This window comes from Psammomys obesus, unplaced genomic scaffold (genome assembly GCF_907164565.1).
Source record: "Psammomys obesus unplaced genomic scaffold, mPsaObe1.curated_primary_1811, whole genome shotgun sequence".
NCBI classification, from domain to species: domain Eukaryota; kingdom Metazoa; phylum Chordata; class Mammalia; order Rodentia; family Muridae; genus Psammomys; species Psammomys obesus.
This window is the reverse complement of record NW_026592548.1, coordinates 14,850,696-14,867,076: the sequence shown is the minus strand read 5'-3', so window position 1 is coordinate 14,867,076 and position 16,381 is coordinate 14,850,696.

The following is a 16,381-nucleotide window of genomic DNA, read 5'->3' as shown; positions in this document are numbered from 1 at the left end:
CCTCCTCCTCCTCCTCCTCCTCCTCCTCCTCCTCCTCCTCTTCTTCTTCCGTCAAAACAAAGCAAAAAGCTGTAAACGTGCTGTGGAGATGGCTCACTGGATAAAACCCTTGCTGAACAAGAATGAGGACAGGTGCATGGCCCCCAGCATGTAAACACTGAGTGGGTGTGACGGCCCACCTGAAACTCCCATGCTCATAAAGCAGAGATGGGATTCCTAGTGTTCTGGTGTCCTGTCTGTTATCTTGATAAAGCACTGAGACCGCAGCTCAGTGGAGGAAAGAGTTTGACTTAACCTTCTAGGTCAGTCAATCATGGGGCAAGGAACACTGAAGAAACGCTGCTTCCTGCAGCCTCATACTTACCCAGCTTTGCAGGATCACCTGACCGCTGGAGGCTGGGCTCGCCATCAGGGCAATCCCTCACAGACATGCCCACAAGCCACTGCGATCTGGGCTCTCCTTCAGTTGAGACTCCCTTCTCAGGTGACTCTAGGTTTGTTAGGTTGTCAGTTAAAGCTAACTACCACATGGGCAAAGCTAGCTAGGTTAGCCAGACGCTCTGGGTTTAATTGAGAGACTCAGCCTCTAAGAATCAGGTGGGAAGTGATGGAGGAAAACTCTCAGGGCCAACCTTAGCCCATGCATGCCACATACATGTGTACCCAAACACATACACGAGTAGACACATATCCGTACACACGCTTGCATGCTCACCACACACGTACACACGTCTGTTTTTGATGTTTACGTCCGTTAAAGCACTGCCAGACCCTTCTTTCCTTCTACTTTCTTGTAGTTCTCTGACACCAGGTCATATTATGATATCTTTCCTTTAACTCTCCCAAATGCCTCGTGGAACAGATTTAAAAAACAAACAAACAAAAAACTGCAGCCCAGCCACCGGGTTTGGTGGCACGCCTTTTTTATCCTAGCATGGGGTAGGCAGAGACAGGCAGATCTCCTGAGTTTGAAGCCAGCCTGGCCTACATAGAAAGTTCCGGGCCTAGCTGGTCTCAGCTGGTAGTCACAGAGCTAAATGAACACGGATCTGGGTTGTCGCTGTCACCTAACATCTGGGCTGTCGCCCAACACTGAACATCTCAAATGATTACACAGCAAGGCACCTTCAGAGTGTGTACTGTCCCTCTCATCTCTGCTTTTCCGTATCTCACCTTTTCCCCTCACAGGAAGCCCTGGATTTCTCCTAAAAACAAAAGGAATCTGAACAACTGTATTTGCAGGCTTCCGGTTTTTGTAGGGGGGAAAAGTGGAGTCGCGGCGCCCTCCGGTGGTGGCGTGCTTGTTTTCCTGGAGAATTTTTAAGCGTGGAGAAATGGGGCGGGCGGGGGGGGGGGGGGGGGAGACTAGTGCTGCAAACCCACTGGGATGCCCAGCCCAACACCAACGAAGGAACCTGCCGGAAGTCTGCTATGCGGGAAGCTGCGATCCAGAAATGTGCCTTTTGGCCTTCCTTCCCTCTGCTTTTGCTGTGAGGCCCGCAAACGTAGCCCTGAGAGTCCTGAAGAAGGACAGAGCTGTAGGCATGTGCCCAGGCGTGGGGCTTTCCCAAGGTATCCTAGTAATGGCACCAAAGCCACCCACAGTCTTGGTGACAGTTCTAATTGTCAGCGAATCACATTTTAGAATCATCTGGGAAGAGCCTTACAACTTGAGAAACCAAGGCACACGCTGGCAAAGACTTGGAAGGTGGATGTAGAGTGCCAACCTCCTGGGGTTGGAATGGGAGTTACATGGGGGGGGGGGGGAAGCAATCAACATAGAATGCTGAAATAGTTACAACACTGAAGAGCCTGAGGATGAGGAAATGGAGGAGGAAGAGGATGAGGAAGAAGGTGGAGGAGATGGGATCATGGCTTCTCATGAACAGAGACTCCGGCTGAAGTTTATAACCATGGCTTGTGGCTGCAGAAGCAAGGGCAGTATCAAACCAGCGTTCAGGAAGGAGAGGGAGAGGAAGGATGGGGGGGGCGGTCAAGCCAGAACTAGGCCAGACTATAAACTTCAGGCCCATTGACCTCAGTGACCCACTTCCTCCAGGTAGGCCCTGCTTCTTAAAGGCTTCATAACTTCCTGAAACATCTCCACCAGCTGGGATCCAAGAGTCCAAACACACAAGCCTACGGAGGACAGGTCACAGTCAAAGCACACCACCATACAGTGAGCTTACATAGCATCCCACACCCCCTTCTTTATCACAGCCCTTAGCAACTTCCTAGCCCTGCTTCAAAGAATGAGATGGGGACCACAGCCACCGTGCTTAGGAGAGACAGGAGCTTGGGGGCAAAGATTTAGCAGTATTATCATCCAATGGGGAAAATGGGATGGATTTCTCCTTGCCAGAAATGTCCTCATCCACAAGCCAATCTTGCCCTTTTCCATCCTTTCCTCTGATCTGTTGAAAGACAGATGGGGTGACCACCTGCTCAGAGTCCACGGCACTAAGCATATCACCCATGCTGCTGGCTGAAGAGCCAATACAGATATTAAATCATGAGGCTTGTGGACCTGAATACATGTACCACCTTCTGTCGTTGGAAGAATGGTTCTCTGAGAGCCTATTTGACCTTGATCCAGTTGGAAGTGGAGGACAGTCTAAGGAGACTGAAAGAGCAGGGAGGGTGGGCTAGGGAACCAGCCCACACCTTTGGCTTGGGTGAGAAGAGGCTCAAGAGTAGAACGGCCATTGGAACATTGAGGGAATTAGATCTGGAAGGATTGTGGTTATTGCATTTATCAGTAAGTCATTGTGCAGGACAAAGATGATGGGCATGGGGTGGGTCATAAGAGGATCTGTGCTGTGTCGTCCTGAGAGCCAAAGTCCACTAAGGTGGACATCTTACCAAGAATGGGAAATAGGCGTGAATAAAAACAAAGGTGACTGTGCTATGCCAACAAGCACGGTCATCCCATATGGGCACACCAGGGATCTGGTCCTAGGGACTAGCTAAACTAACTGACTTCCCTCTTCCTGTCTCTGGTTCCTGCTGTTTCCTGGTTGACTTGGAAATCACCATTATACCATAGGTTGTGATAGAAGTTACAGTGAGTGTTTGTGGTGCCTTGTTGTCTGGAAACTCTGATACAGAACTTGGGATATCTGGGCATGGAACTATCCATCTTTAATCCTAAAACTCAGGAGGTGGTAGCAAGAGGATTATAAATTCAAGGCCAGGCCTGAGCTACCTAGTGAGACCCTGTCTCAAAAAAGCAAAGAGGAGGGAGGAAGGATGGTTCAATGAGTAAAGTGCTTGCCCACAAGCCTAAGGAACTGAATTCAAATCCGAGCCTCCACATCAGAACCTGGGTTTGGGCTGGAGAGTGAGCTCAGCAGTTAAGGGTGCTTGCTGCTTTTGCCCTCGTTTACCCATATCACGGGCACCAATTACATATACACACATGTAGATAAAAGCTTTTGAAAAGTAATGTGGAGAGTGGGCAATATGCCATTGGACCTGTGACCTCCACAAGCACATGCATAGAGTACACCTACTACAAGTTGAGTCTTAGGCGAAGGCCTAAGCTTTGACATATTAAAAGGTCTTGGCGTCTTTATTTTTATGGCTGAAGGGCTAGCAGGATCGCACCACAATACCCAGATTCACTACAACAAAATGGCGCCCTACTTAAGGCAATTAGAATCCAAGCTTACAGGCTGAGAAGGCCCACATAAAAGGTGGGAAAAAGTCAGACCATCCAGACAAGAGGCCTCATCTCTGAAAAATCACAAAAGCAGACCAAAGACTTGGGCACGCTAGAGAGAGCTAGGCCTAAAGCTGCAGGTGGAGTGGAAAACATTATAACAGAAGGCCCTTGGATCATGTATAGTTTTTTTTTTTTTAGTTGTTGTTATTGTCTATCTACTTGTAGATAGTTACAATATATTCAGTACTTGTAGCCAGTTACAATATATTCAGTAATGAGCAGTTTTCTGTGCCCTCTCTATGAAAGTTCAAAATAAAGTAGACTTGGGTAAGGAGAGAACTGAGAGGTAGGTACTAAATCACAAGTAAATAGAATAGAGGAAGGAAAAGGGCTCTTCCCAATAGAAAAAAGAAAATTGGTGGCAGCTAGAACTCAGAGCTCTCTAGCTGCAATATGTTTGTCAGCTATCGCTGCTAAGAGCCTGCCAGAACAGTACAGCAACACCCAAATTCCTAGGAATAATTAAACATTGTTTTGCTGCTACAGCAAGAGATAGCACAACTGGCCCAAAACTTAAAATTTGCTTGCTTCAGCTGGGGTGCGGTGGCACACACTGTAATCCCAGTACTCAGGATGCACAAGCAAGCATATCTTTGTGAGTTCGAGGTCAGTCTGGTCTACAAAGTGAGTCTGAGACAGCAAAGGCTACACAGAGAAACCCTGTCTCAAAAAAAAACAAAAACAACAACAACAACAAAAAAAACACACACACACACCTTTTTTTTCTTCTTTCTTTGCTTGATTTTTGCTTGAATGCTTTTCCCTAATATCAAGAAATAGGATATTTTTATTGCTTGGCATTACTAAAACATAGAAGGTTTTTAAAGATTTTAATTAGATTCAGAATGTCACTATAGTTCAAATTTTTGTTTTCTAAAATTATAGAGTTACAATGACTTGAAATTGAGATGAAATACTTGAGCATGGAGATGGCACACGTCTTTAATCCCAGTACACAGGAGACAGAGACAGGAGGATCTCTGAATTCTAGAGCAGCCTGGTCTACACAATAGAGTCAGGGTAGGACTCCTGCTGATAAGGAAAAGCCTCTTACAAATGACAGTCTAAAATTCAAAATGACACATTTTTTTTCCCTTAAAAGTACTATGTAAATTTTTGCTTAGTAATAAATAATAATGTCCTTACTGATCTAAAAGATAAATACGCATCAATCTTAAATTTATATAAAGAGAAAGGGGTGGCATGCTGCTCTGAGCAGCCAGCCAGTCTCCTTAGGATGTGGGGCTCCCAGGAGAAATGCCAAAAGGCATTTGCCCTAGAAAAGGTATATTCTGTTAGTCAATGTAAGGACCTGGAGTTAGGCTGAACCTGGAGTTAGACATGAACATGCAAGCTGCTTGCCTCCAGCAGCTAAGAGTTATTGAAAGCTAACACCAAGTGGACATTTATATAAAGAGAAAGGGGTGGCACGCTGCTCTGAGAAGCCAGCCAGTCTCCTTAGGATGTGGGTCTCTCGGCAGAACTGAGCTCAGCCTAGCTCGAAATACAGAATCCAGACCCAAACCTCTACACAGGAGTAATAGACTTAAAAATGTGCCTGCATAGTAAGATGAAAAGGAGTTTAAATAAAGAGGAATACAGAGAAGGATGTTAAATTAAAAGAGAAAAGTGGAAGGATAAATATATCCAATTAAAAAATAATTAAATACATGCCTTTATCTCAATACTCGGGAGACAAAAAAAGATGGGTTCTTTGTGAGTTTGAGGCCATCCTGATCTACATAGGAAATTCAAGACAGCCCAGGCTACACAGAGTAACCTGGTCTCAATAAGGATAGAGGAATACAAGAGGTTTTTTTGGATGTCATAGCATGGAAAGTGTTCCAGTATAACTTACAATCCTACAGGTCAAACAATTATAAACAGATAGATACTGATTATGCACTATGGAAATGTGTACAAGTAGACAGATTGTCCCTCTATTGAGAACACACACACACATATGTATGTATGTATGTATGTATGTATGTATGTATGTATGTATGTATATATGTATGTATGTATATATAATAACCTCAGAATGGAAGAAAGGGGATACAATGCATTGGGGAGGAGATTTTTTTCATTTGTTTCAACAGGAAAAGAAAAGCTATGTCTTCCATCCAAATTACTGGAAATTAGATTTTATAGAAGGAGACTGCCTGAAAATCTAGGCTCCACACAGGAAGAAAGAAACGAAGAGGAAAGACAGGACATGTGATATATGCTGACCCCACTATACGGAGCAAGCCTGAAATTGACCAGGACATGTAAATGTCTTCAGCCAGAACTTCAGCTATACATGGCCAATAAACCCTTGGCTACAAAAGTCCTCAGGACTCATCATGCAATCCTTTCAAATGATATAGATAAAAAGTGTATGTTGCAGTTTGGTTATATAGTCTGAACTAACTTACAGAGAAAGAAAGATATCTTTCACCTGCACAAAAAGAGAGCAAAAACAAAAATCATCTTTAATTGATCTGTGTGCACTCACATTTCATACTTATGTTATTACATTACTTGTGAGAGTGTACATGTTTACAGAAAGAAAAAAAAAGGTCTAAACACCAATGCAGTTGGAGTAACCTTGACAAGACTCACCATCCAAGATGTTGAAATGCAACAATTCCAGCCTCCTGCACATTCCAGCATCAGACGGCTCCAGTTGCTGATTTATCAAAACTTGCTTCCAGGACAACTTCAAGGCAGCTCCCTCAAGTCATCCAGAATCACACACTGTTCCAAACAGGACTTCATTTACGTCTGTGCTTTCACAAACAAATGCTACTGCTAGCTTACTTAATCATTTTTTCCCAATTTTATTTGGGCCTCCAAAAAGGAATCCTATGCCCCAAATCAGCAGGATTTGGATCAGCAATCTTAAGGAGAAAGATGTCCCATTCCCTCAGGTGAGGGTGGGGAGGTTTTGGTTTTCTGCTGGGCTATGGATGTTTGTCATCATTTGGGGGAGTTAGTTGCAACTTCTTAAATAGTCTTGATCAGGGAAAAACAAGGTTTAGGAAGTTAGACTCAGGGATTTCTGTCTTCCCTTTCCTTTCTTCTATCCTTCTTTCTTTCTTAGTTAAGGGGATGAGAAGAAAAAGGGCAGAATATAGAAATAAATGTAGGAATAGTAGGAGAAAAGAGTAGATTATTGGCTCTGTTCTTTAACTATAGAACTTTGTTATTTTCAGATATTTTTGATGCACTGGTATACCATTTTATATATTAATACAGAAATAAGGTTTTTTGATACATTGGTATAGATTATTGTATATTGATACAAAATTTAAGTTCTTTTGATATGCATATGTATAGATGCTTCTACTCTTACATAAGGTATTAGACCTTTGAAACTCATTTATAAATGCAAGGTTTACTTCCAGTCCTTTTAAAAACTGCCATTACAAACTGTTTAAGATGATTAAATAATGCAAGTTAATAGATACTCATTCAAACTCAATGTCATGTCCCTAGATTAACACAAAAATACACTTCTTAGATTAAACAGATAGTAAATAGCTAAAACAAGCAACTTTTGCTTACTTAGATAGATGGCCTTCAAAACCTTACAGACCTACAGAATATGGCATTTAAAGATGTTTTTATTAATTTAAGGCTTTGTGAACTTGAGACATGTCAGCTCCTGGCAGCACCCCCTTTGACTTGAAAGAAGATAATGACTATTGAAGAATGTCTATTAGAAGATGGCTTCAAATGTAGCAAACTAGCCACCAGACCCCCCCCCCAAAAAAAATGCCCATTCCCTCTGCAGACAGAATGCTGTCTGAAATGGACAAAACTTGAATGCAAGCGAAGTCAACTGCCATGCTCTGCCAAGACAGGGTAAGCAAGCCCTTTACAGTTCCTGCTTCACAAATATGTCTGTCAGATATACTGGGCCAGTAGGCTGAAGATGATGCTCAGAGAAATTTGGGGCCTTTCCGGGCAGTCAGCTGTCTCTGTCATCTCTTAGTTTTGGAAGCTGTTTGCCTGTACTTTCTGTTTACTTAGGTAATATTCTTCTCAAGTCTCTGACAGGGTTGAAGACTAAATAGTTATAGTCTTACAATTAAGCTAAGTTGTTTAGGATTTTAAAAGATGTTTAAGGTCTAAGAAAAAAATTATTTTTGGTTTGGTAATGCAAGTAAGGATAGAAATGATTTAGATTTAAAAAACTCTGAATTCATCAAGATAGGATAGATAATAGAATATTTCTCCTAAATTGCCAAATGCATTGGACTGGACATCCGGAATGTATATTTACAGTTTTCATAATTGTTTCATATTTACTGTTGTTAGTTATTATTAAAAGAAAAAGAACCTTTTATTAGACAAACAAGGTGGAAATGTTGGTGTTGATCTGGAGCTACTGTGTGTTCAAGTGTTGGTTGCTTGCTCCTCCAGGATCCTTATTGTCCCGTGGGCAGATTCTCACATATTCAGGATGATATTGTGTGACCCTTGCCTTCCAAATTGTCCGTGATTGGATAATAAAAGTTGCTGACAGCCAATAGTTAAGCGGAGAGAGCAGTGAAAGGCGGGACTTCCTGGGAGAGAGAAAGGAACTCTGGGGAGACGAAACCTTTCTGCAAGGAGACATGAGAGGAGATGGACTTGACCACAGGCCTGGAAGGCATAGCTAGCCACGTGGCTGGATGGGACTTGGTGGTCGGGTTAACTAAGATGAACTAGTTGAGGGTCCACCTAGCTAAGGTCTAAGCTTTGAAATATTAAAAGGTCTTGTCTTCATTTTTTGGATGAAGGGATACCGGAGTCTCACAGCAATACCCATGTTCATTACAACACATTTCAGCCTATGAGGGAACAGCAGGATTTTGAAGCTAGCTGGTTTTCCAGCATGACTGGAATATAGATTTGACTCTCTTGAGTGAGGATTCTTACCTTGGCATGCATTACACTAGAGCCCCTCAGGTGAACATCTCAACCACAAACTAATGACTTTAGCACTCAAGTATCTTCCCTGTAACATTTGCTAGAGAACTGAATCATAAATAGACAAACACCCTTTGTCTTAACACATAAAAATCATCTCTTCAGATTGGCAAGATTTTGTGAGATGTTCCCAAGGTGTCTTGAGTGATGGTATTTCCCTTCTACCCTGAGTGCACCCCAAACCTACTGAGAAATACACCCAAGTAGTTCAAGTCCAAATGTCACACTTAGTACTGATGGAGCATAGGGGGAAGCCTATTCTTGTAGTCATAAACAACTGGAACTTCAGATTGAGAAATGGCTACGGCAGGCAGAGCTGAGCCAGGGCAAGATCCCCATGGGGTCAGAGGCTGCCTGGGGAAGCTGTGTAAAGCTGTGTTCACAGAAGACAAGCATATCCCCAAGAGGAGAAAGCAAGGCCTTAGGCTAAACTACCAGCTTTCCTCCCTAAACTCAGGAGCACAGGAGCAATTCTGCTGAGAACCAGACCTACACAAAAAACCCTTTTTTTCTCTCGGCCTTCTCAGGACAGTGATTATCCTATGTTCAGCCCTTTCTGACATTTCCTCCTCCCAGCACCATGGTCACTCTTTCCCTTTACCCAATGCCCGACACCTACTCATACCAGCTGTCATCTGAGGGCACAGAGGGGTCAGTGCCCTGAGTCTAACATTTCCTCTTAAACAGCAAAAACCTGTCCTCTTTTGCCCTTACACAGGCATGCATTGTTGGTGGCATCCGTATTTTTGGACTTGAATGTCATTAAGTGTCACATAGCCCAACAATAATAAGTGGAAAACCTAATCTGTGTGTGTGCAAGTGTGTGTGTGTGTGTGTGTATGTGTGTTTAAAAGTCTGTTCCATGAATGAGTCATGCGTTTAAGTCAATACACAGTTTTGCTTTAAACCTTTGATCAATTACAAAAATACCAAAGGCTTCACTCTGCGCTTGTGTGTTTGTCCTTGTTCTGTGAGAATTTCCTTCTTGTATTACGCATTCCAGGGAAGACTGCCAGTGCCTCCCTTTGACCCCAAGCCATCTTTGACACATTGTGTGTGTGTGTGTGTGTGTGTGTGTGTGTGTGTGTTTTATATCAGCAACCTGGGCGTGTAAATAAAAGTCGCCTTTCCTGTTTCTGTTTCCTCAGCAACTTAAATGGATTCCAGCTCTCCCTTAGGTTGCACAGTCTTTGCTGCCTTGTCCATAGCTTCAAATATGGAGGAATTTTTTAGGGTACCCAGTGCAGGTAAAAATTGAGCTGGAGTGGGAGGGCCTTTTTGATTCTTCAGAGATCTACCCCCCTCTCTGAGGATGCAGCTATTGAGCAGGTGCCTAAAAGAATCTGTAGGGTAGTCTGTGCCTCCTCATCCTTGCAACATTGTATATTTTCTCCCCGTGAAGTACACACCATCCACATTCTCATTACTTGCTTCTCTTTCTCTTTCCCCAATCTGTGAGGCTCTCCCAACACTCTGTCCTGTCCTTCGGCTGCTGCAGAGTTCAGTTCATATTTGAGGTGAACCGGTAGGAGATAGCTCAGTATCAGAATCCTGGAACACATCCTTGAATGCTAGCCGCCCCCCTCATTCCCACTTAGTATCACCCACTCTGAATGGCACTTCCAGATATCCTCTCTAAGGTGTAGCCACACACGCAGCCGCTCTGTCTCCCTCTCCCAGCTAAACAGCTAAACAATTTTAGCTTTTTAATGCATGGCTCCCTCCAATATAACACAAATTCCTCTGAGAACCTAATATTCAGGATGTCAAGTAGGTCCTGGCAAGTGGAAGTACCTGACAAGTATCAGTTGAATGGTTAAATGGAGAAAGAGAGGGGAAACAGTCTCACCTCTTCTTTTTACACTATTCAATTGATACACTAAAGTGCAGAGATCTGGCACTGCATTGTAATAGGAGCTGTCCCCACAGGCTCATATTTTCAGTGCTTGGTCCTGAGATGGGAGCACTAGTTTTCGTGTGTTAGTACTTTAGGAGGTGAGGCCCAGTGTACCACATGATCCCTCTATCATATTCTGACAAGCACATGGGACCAGCCATCGGGATCTGAACCCTCCAAAACAATGAGCCAGAATAAATCTTTGTCACTTTAACTTGTTTGTGGCAAGTACTTTTATCACAGTGATTCGAAAAAAGTAAATAAGTCACCTAGAAACCTAGAAGGAAACTGTGTTCTTGTGCCCTTTGGTCACTTGGTCCCTGGTCCCTGGTCCTGGTCCCTGGTGGGGCGCAGCATGCATCTTTTACTGGGAGAATATGAGCAAACGGAGAAATGGATCAAGCCCCTCTTCTTTCAACACTCAAAGAAAGACAGTAAAGATGTGGTGGCCTGCAAGGAGAGCCTTCCTGGAGGTGGCTCCAGTCATGCCACCCATGTTAAACAGAGGGCAGACAGCTTCTGATGGGACAATGAAAAGCACATTTTTCACAAAAGCCCACAGGTGTGACAGCAGAAATGGGCTTTTCTCTGGATAGCCCATCAGGCACTTGTGAAAAGGACAAAAAAGGTACTCCAGGAAGAACTAGCCACATTATTTGGGTGTGATAGTTTAGAATTCAGAGAAGTGGATATTTGGCTGGGGACCACACAAGAACACAGTGACCATCTTTGTTTTAGTCAACAGATGGTAGATAAGTTCAGATGTTTGAGAAGCTTATTGTCCTTTAATTTCAGATGTCCAGATGCTGTTCATCTCTTCCCTGTCACCAACCTACCAAAAATTTAAAATATACGAGGCTACATTCTGGAACGTTTGCAGGGTCACCAAAGTCACCAAACACTTGTTTCCAGTGTTAGTGAAACAAAAGCAAAGATCACAGGTCAATGTCAGAGAGCTGCTGCATGCCTCACCAAGCCTAGGGAAGCCAAAATGCCACAGAAATCCTGCGGGAAGCCTTCCGCCTTCCTCTCTCACTGGCTTCACAGCCTGAGAAAACAGCTTCAGAAACACACCGATCTAAGTCCAACAATTTTAACAAAACAAGATCAAGTCTACCCTCAGAGCATCCAAAACACACTTCATGTGGGTCACAAAGCCAGCTCACACGGCCTCTCCCTGTCTCAGGGCCTGAGTCAGAACTCAGTAGGTTTTCTGACATTTTAGTCCAGTATGTATTACAAGACCAAACCAGAGAAACTCACAGTCTGGGTTTTGTAAACTGTTGCTGATTTAATCTTTAAACTTTTCCTCTACTGAGGAGTTCATCTGAGGCACAGGCAGCCAGGTAGCCTGATGGGGACCTAAAGCAACATGGCTTCAGGGGCAGATTCTGCTTTACAACATTAACGTCAGAAATTTTAACTCCGGAGAGACACATTTCATTTCCGAGGGAGAGGTTTCCTTTAGAGAAATACTCTCGCTGTGTGGAGTACATCCTGGGTCTGTGGCCGCCGTCCTCGTGCCTTGCTGAGAGGGCTGGGACTGGTTCTGTGTGAGCCCATCTTGCCCCACAATTACATGAAAACGAGGTAACAAAAATGTTCCATCCGGCTACTCTCGGGTGAGCAGACTTATTGGACAGGGAGTGGGAAAGGAGGGCTTTATACAGTGTGGGAAGGACAGAGGATGAACAGAAAGGGGAAGCCCAGGTGGATGTTTTTGGGTGGAGCTGTCACTGTCTGCAGCAGACAGCAATGCCACCGCAGGCTGTCTTTGTTGTCATGTGCCCAGCAGTTGCCACCGCTGTTGAACTCACACATGACAGGTTTACTTCTTTTAGATTCTTTAAGAGTACCCTAAAACAACGATGAGCCGTCTCTAGTGTTATGGACTAGGAAGAAGATCCTTAGGGTGAAGTGAAGTCAGTCAGCCTGCAAAAGGTGTGAGTGCTGGGGAAGGTGGGAGCACAATCAGGTCTTTCAAATGTTCTGGTCCACAGAAAGGATTGGGACTGTGAAACCACAGCTTCCTGGTCACATGGTGTCAGCTTACAGTTTCAGAGGGTGAGTGATAACCATGACAGAGAGAATAGGAGCAGACAGATGGGCATGGAACTGCAGCAGCAAATGAGAGCTTAAATCTTGAGAGACAGGCACAAGGCAGAGAAAACTTAACTGGGAACAGCGTGGGCTTTTGAAACCTCAAAGCCGGCCCCAAGTAACACACCTCTTCCAACCAGGCACACCTCCTAATCCTTCCCAAACAGTTCCACCAACTGTGGACCAAGTATTCAAATGACCAAGTATCCAAATGTGTGAGCCTGTGGGGGCCATTCTCAAACCCCCTTATATGATGTCTCATAGGACTAGACAACAGATGTGGGTTTTCACATGTAAAAGGAAATTGGAAAAGTGGTTGAATTTGGCTTACTTCCATGCAGTTAGGCACAGACTATGATTGTCCTACTGCTGAGATGGCCAAGGGTCCCTAATATTGTGTTATAAATACCAACAGATAACTGTAAGGCGTCTTCTATACCACCACTGTTCAACAGAAGTATAATGTCAGTGAGTTATGTAATTCCCCTTTTAGTAGCCACACTTAGAATAATAAATGAATAATAAATGAACCAGCTGAGATTTACTGCAGCAATTTATTTAACATTATATATCTAAAATATGATAAGGTATGTACTCGTTATACAAGTTAACAGTGGGGTGTTTTGTTCTCTTTCCTTGTGATACTGTGCTAGAACTCACTCCAATGTCTATTTGACATTTGGAACCCAACTCAGTTCTGAATAACTACATTCCAAATATTTGCTAGCCAGATGTGGTTAACGGTTACCACAGTGGTCAGAGAAGTTCTATTCTATCCCTCAAGACTTCCCCATGCAGGCTGGGGAGATGGGTCCGTGGGTGAAGCACTTGTCTTGCTAGCATAAGAACATGAATTCCATCCCAGAACCCATATAACACAGAGACAGAGACAGAGAAAGAGTTCTCTGTGGTACCAAGCCCTAATTGGCTATCATGGTATTCTTTCCATTGATGTGCCTTACCTAGATTTTTCTTTCCACCATCCCTGGGATTGTGTGACCAATAAACCACTTGCTCCTGTCAGTTTCTCGTAGCTCAGTGTAAGACATGAAGAATCTGAACCCATGAGCTGTGAAGAGCCATATCCTATAGTTATTGCTATTCCCAGGTTGGGTCTTTCTTCTTTTATTCTTGCATGGGACGGATTTTCACTGAAAGATACAGCAAGTTGAGTCCTGTACTGTGATGACTAAGAAAAATGGCTGGCTGGCTGCTCTTGAGCCCACACAGTGGAGGAGAGGAGTGCCACCCGCCTCTCCCCAGGCCAAAGCAGTGGTGGCAAAGCCAGCAAAGCTACTGGGACAGCAGTGTGTGGAACAGGGCCAATCAGAGAATCACCAGCTGAGGACACTTCTCACTTTCACACAGACAGCCCTGGAGTCACTTAGAGAGTCTGGTGACAGCTTCCCCTCACGAAACCAAGGGTGAGGGAGTGCCAGCTATCACAATTGTATAATTAAACAGAAATGTCAATTGTAGGTGTGAGTAGAAAGGTGAGGACACCTGAGTCACATGGGAAAGAAGGCTCCATCTTCCTGTCCCACAGAATGACTTCAGAGAACTCGCCATCTGTTGCTTACTGAGAACAGTAAGGCAATGAGACACAGCTGTTGCTAGCACTGCTCGAAAGTAGAAAGGGCTCTCTAAGGAGTAAGAGCACAGTTTACAGTGATGTCAAACACACGAACCAGCTCTGTGGAGATGCACAGCGAAGCTGAGAGGTGATTTCACATCAGGGAGCACTGAGATCTCTGTAGAAGAAGCCTAACCCCAAAATGTCTGCACACATGAACAAAATCTCTGTGCATTCACCTAATGAAATGTTGAAATCTCCTTTCTTCTTACTTATACTTGTTGTGGATATGAACATGTGTTTGTTTTGGTCCCAGGTGTGGGATGTGGGACTGATTCAGATGGTCCACAGCAGCAGACTATTTGCCTTATTCGGGCTCTGAGAGAAGCTCTTTGCCAGCTTCAAATAACTTAAATCTGAGGACTCTGGAGAGAGGATAAATGCCAGAGAGTGAGGAGAAGAGAAAGAACAATCCTGTTCCTGGTTGCTGTTGTGAGACAGGAGTAGGAGATCTCCTGAAACGAAGATTGGACTGGCTCCAAGGAACCTGGAAACCCTAACCCAAAGGAAGCAGCTAAGAGAACTCTCCCAACAAAAAACCCAGAATCTCCAAAACAATCCTGTACAACAACAGATCATCTGGAGGTATCTCCATCCCCGATCTCAAGTTGTACTACAGAGCAATAGTAATAAAAACTGCATGGTATTGGCATAAAAACAGAAAGGAGGATCAATGGAACCGCATAGAAGACCCAGAAATAAACCCACACACCTATGAATACTCAATTTTTGACAAAGAAGCCAAAACCATTCAATGGAAAAAAGACAGCATCTTCAACAAATGGTGCTGGTCCAACTGGATGTCCACATGCAGAAAAATGAAAATAGGTCCATATTTATCACCCTGCACAAAACTAAAGTCCAAGTGGATCAAAGACCTCAACATAAAACCAGATACTCTAAATCTGTTAGAAGAAAAAGTGGGGAACAGCCTAGAACTCATTGGCACAGGAGACAACTTCCTGAACAGAACACCAACAGCACAGGCTCTAAGAGCAACAATCAATAAATGGGACCTCATGAAACTGAAAAGCTTCTGTAAAGCAAAGGACACTGTCATCAAAACAAAATGCCTGCCTACAGATTAGGAAAGAATCTTCACTAACCCTTTATCTGACAGAGGACTAATATCGAGTATATACAAAGAACTAAAGAAGCTGAAAAGCAGCAAACCAAGTAATCCACTTAAAAAATGGGGAACAGAGCTAAACAGAGAATTCTCTGTAGAGGAATATCGAATGGCAGAGAAACACTTAAAGAAATGCTCATCCTCATTAGCCATCAGGGAAATGCAAATCAAAACGACCCTGAGATATCACCTTACACCCATCAGAATGGCCAAAATGAAAAACTCAAGGGGCAACACATGCTGGAGAGGTTGTGGAGAAAGGGGAACCCTCCTCCACTGCTGGTGGGAATGTAAACTGATACAACCACTCTGGAAATCTATCTGGCGCTTTCTAAGACAATTAGGAATAGTGCTTCCTCAAGACCCAGCTATACCACTGCTAGGTATATACCCAAACTTTGCTCAAGTACACAAAAGAGATATTTGCTCAACCATGTTTATAGCTGCTTTATTTGTAATAGCCAGAACCTGGAAACAACCCAGATGTCCATCAACGGAGGAATGGGTACAGAAATTGTGGTATTTTTACACAATGGAATACTACTCAGCAATCAAAAAGGAGGAAATCATGAAATTTGCAGGCAAATGGTGGGACCTAGAAAAGATCATCCTGAGTGAAATATCCCAGAAGGAGAAAGACAAACACGGTATATACTCACTTATATAGACCTATAAGATATGATAAACATAATGAAATCTATACACCTAAAAAAGATAATCAAGAGAGCGGTCATGGGGTATGATTATCAATCCTCGTTTTGAAAGACAGATGGGATGCACATTAAACATTGACAGGAGTCTACTGAGCGCATTTGAAAAACTCTAACTAGCAGTGTTTTCAAAGCAAAGACTCATGACCAAACCTTTGGCAGAGTACAGGGAATCATATGAAAGAAGGGAAGTTAGTATGATGAGGAAAGGATAGGAGTTCCACAAGGA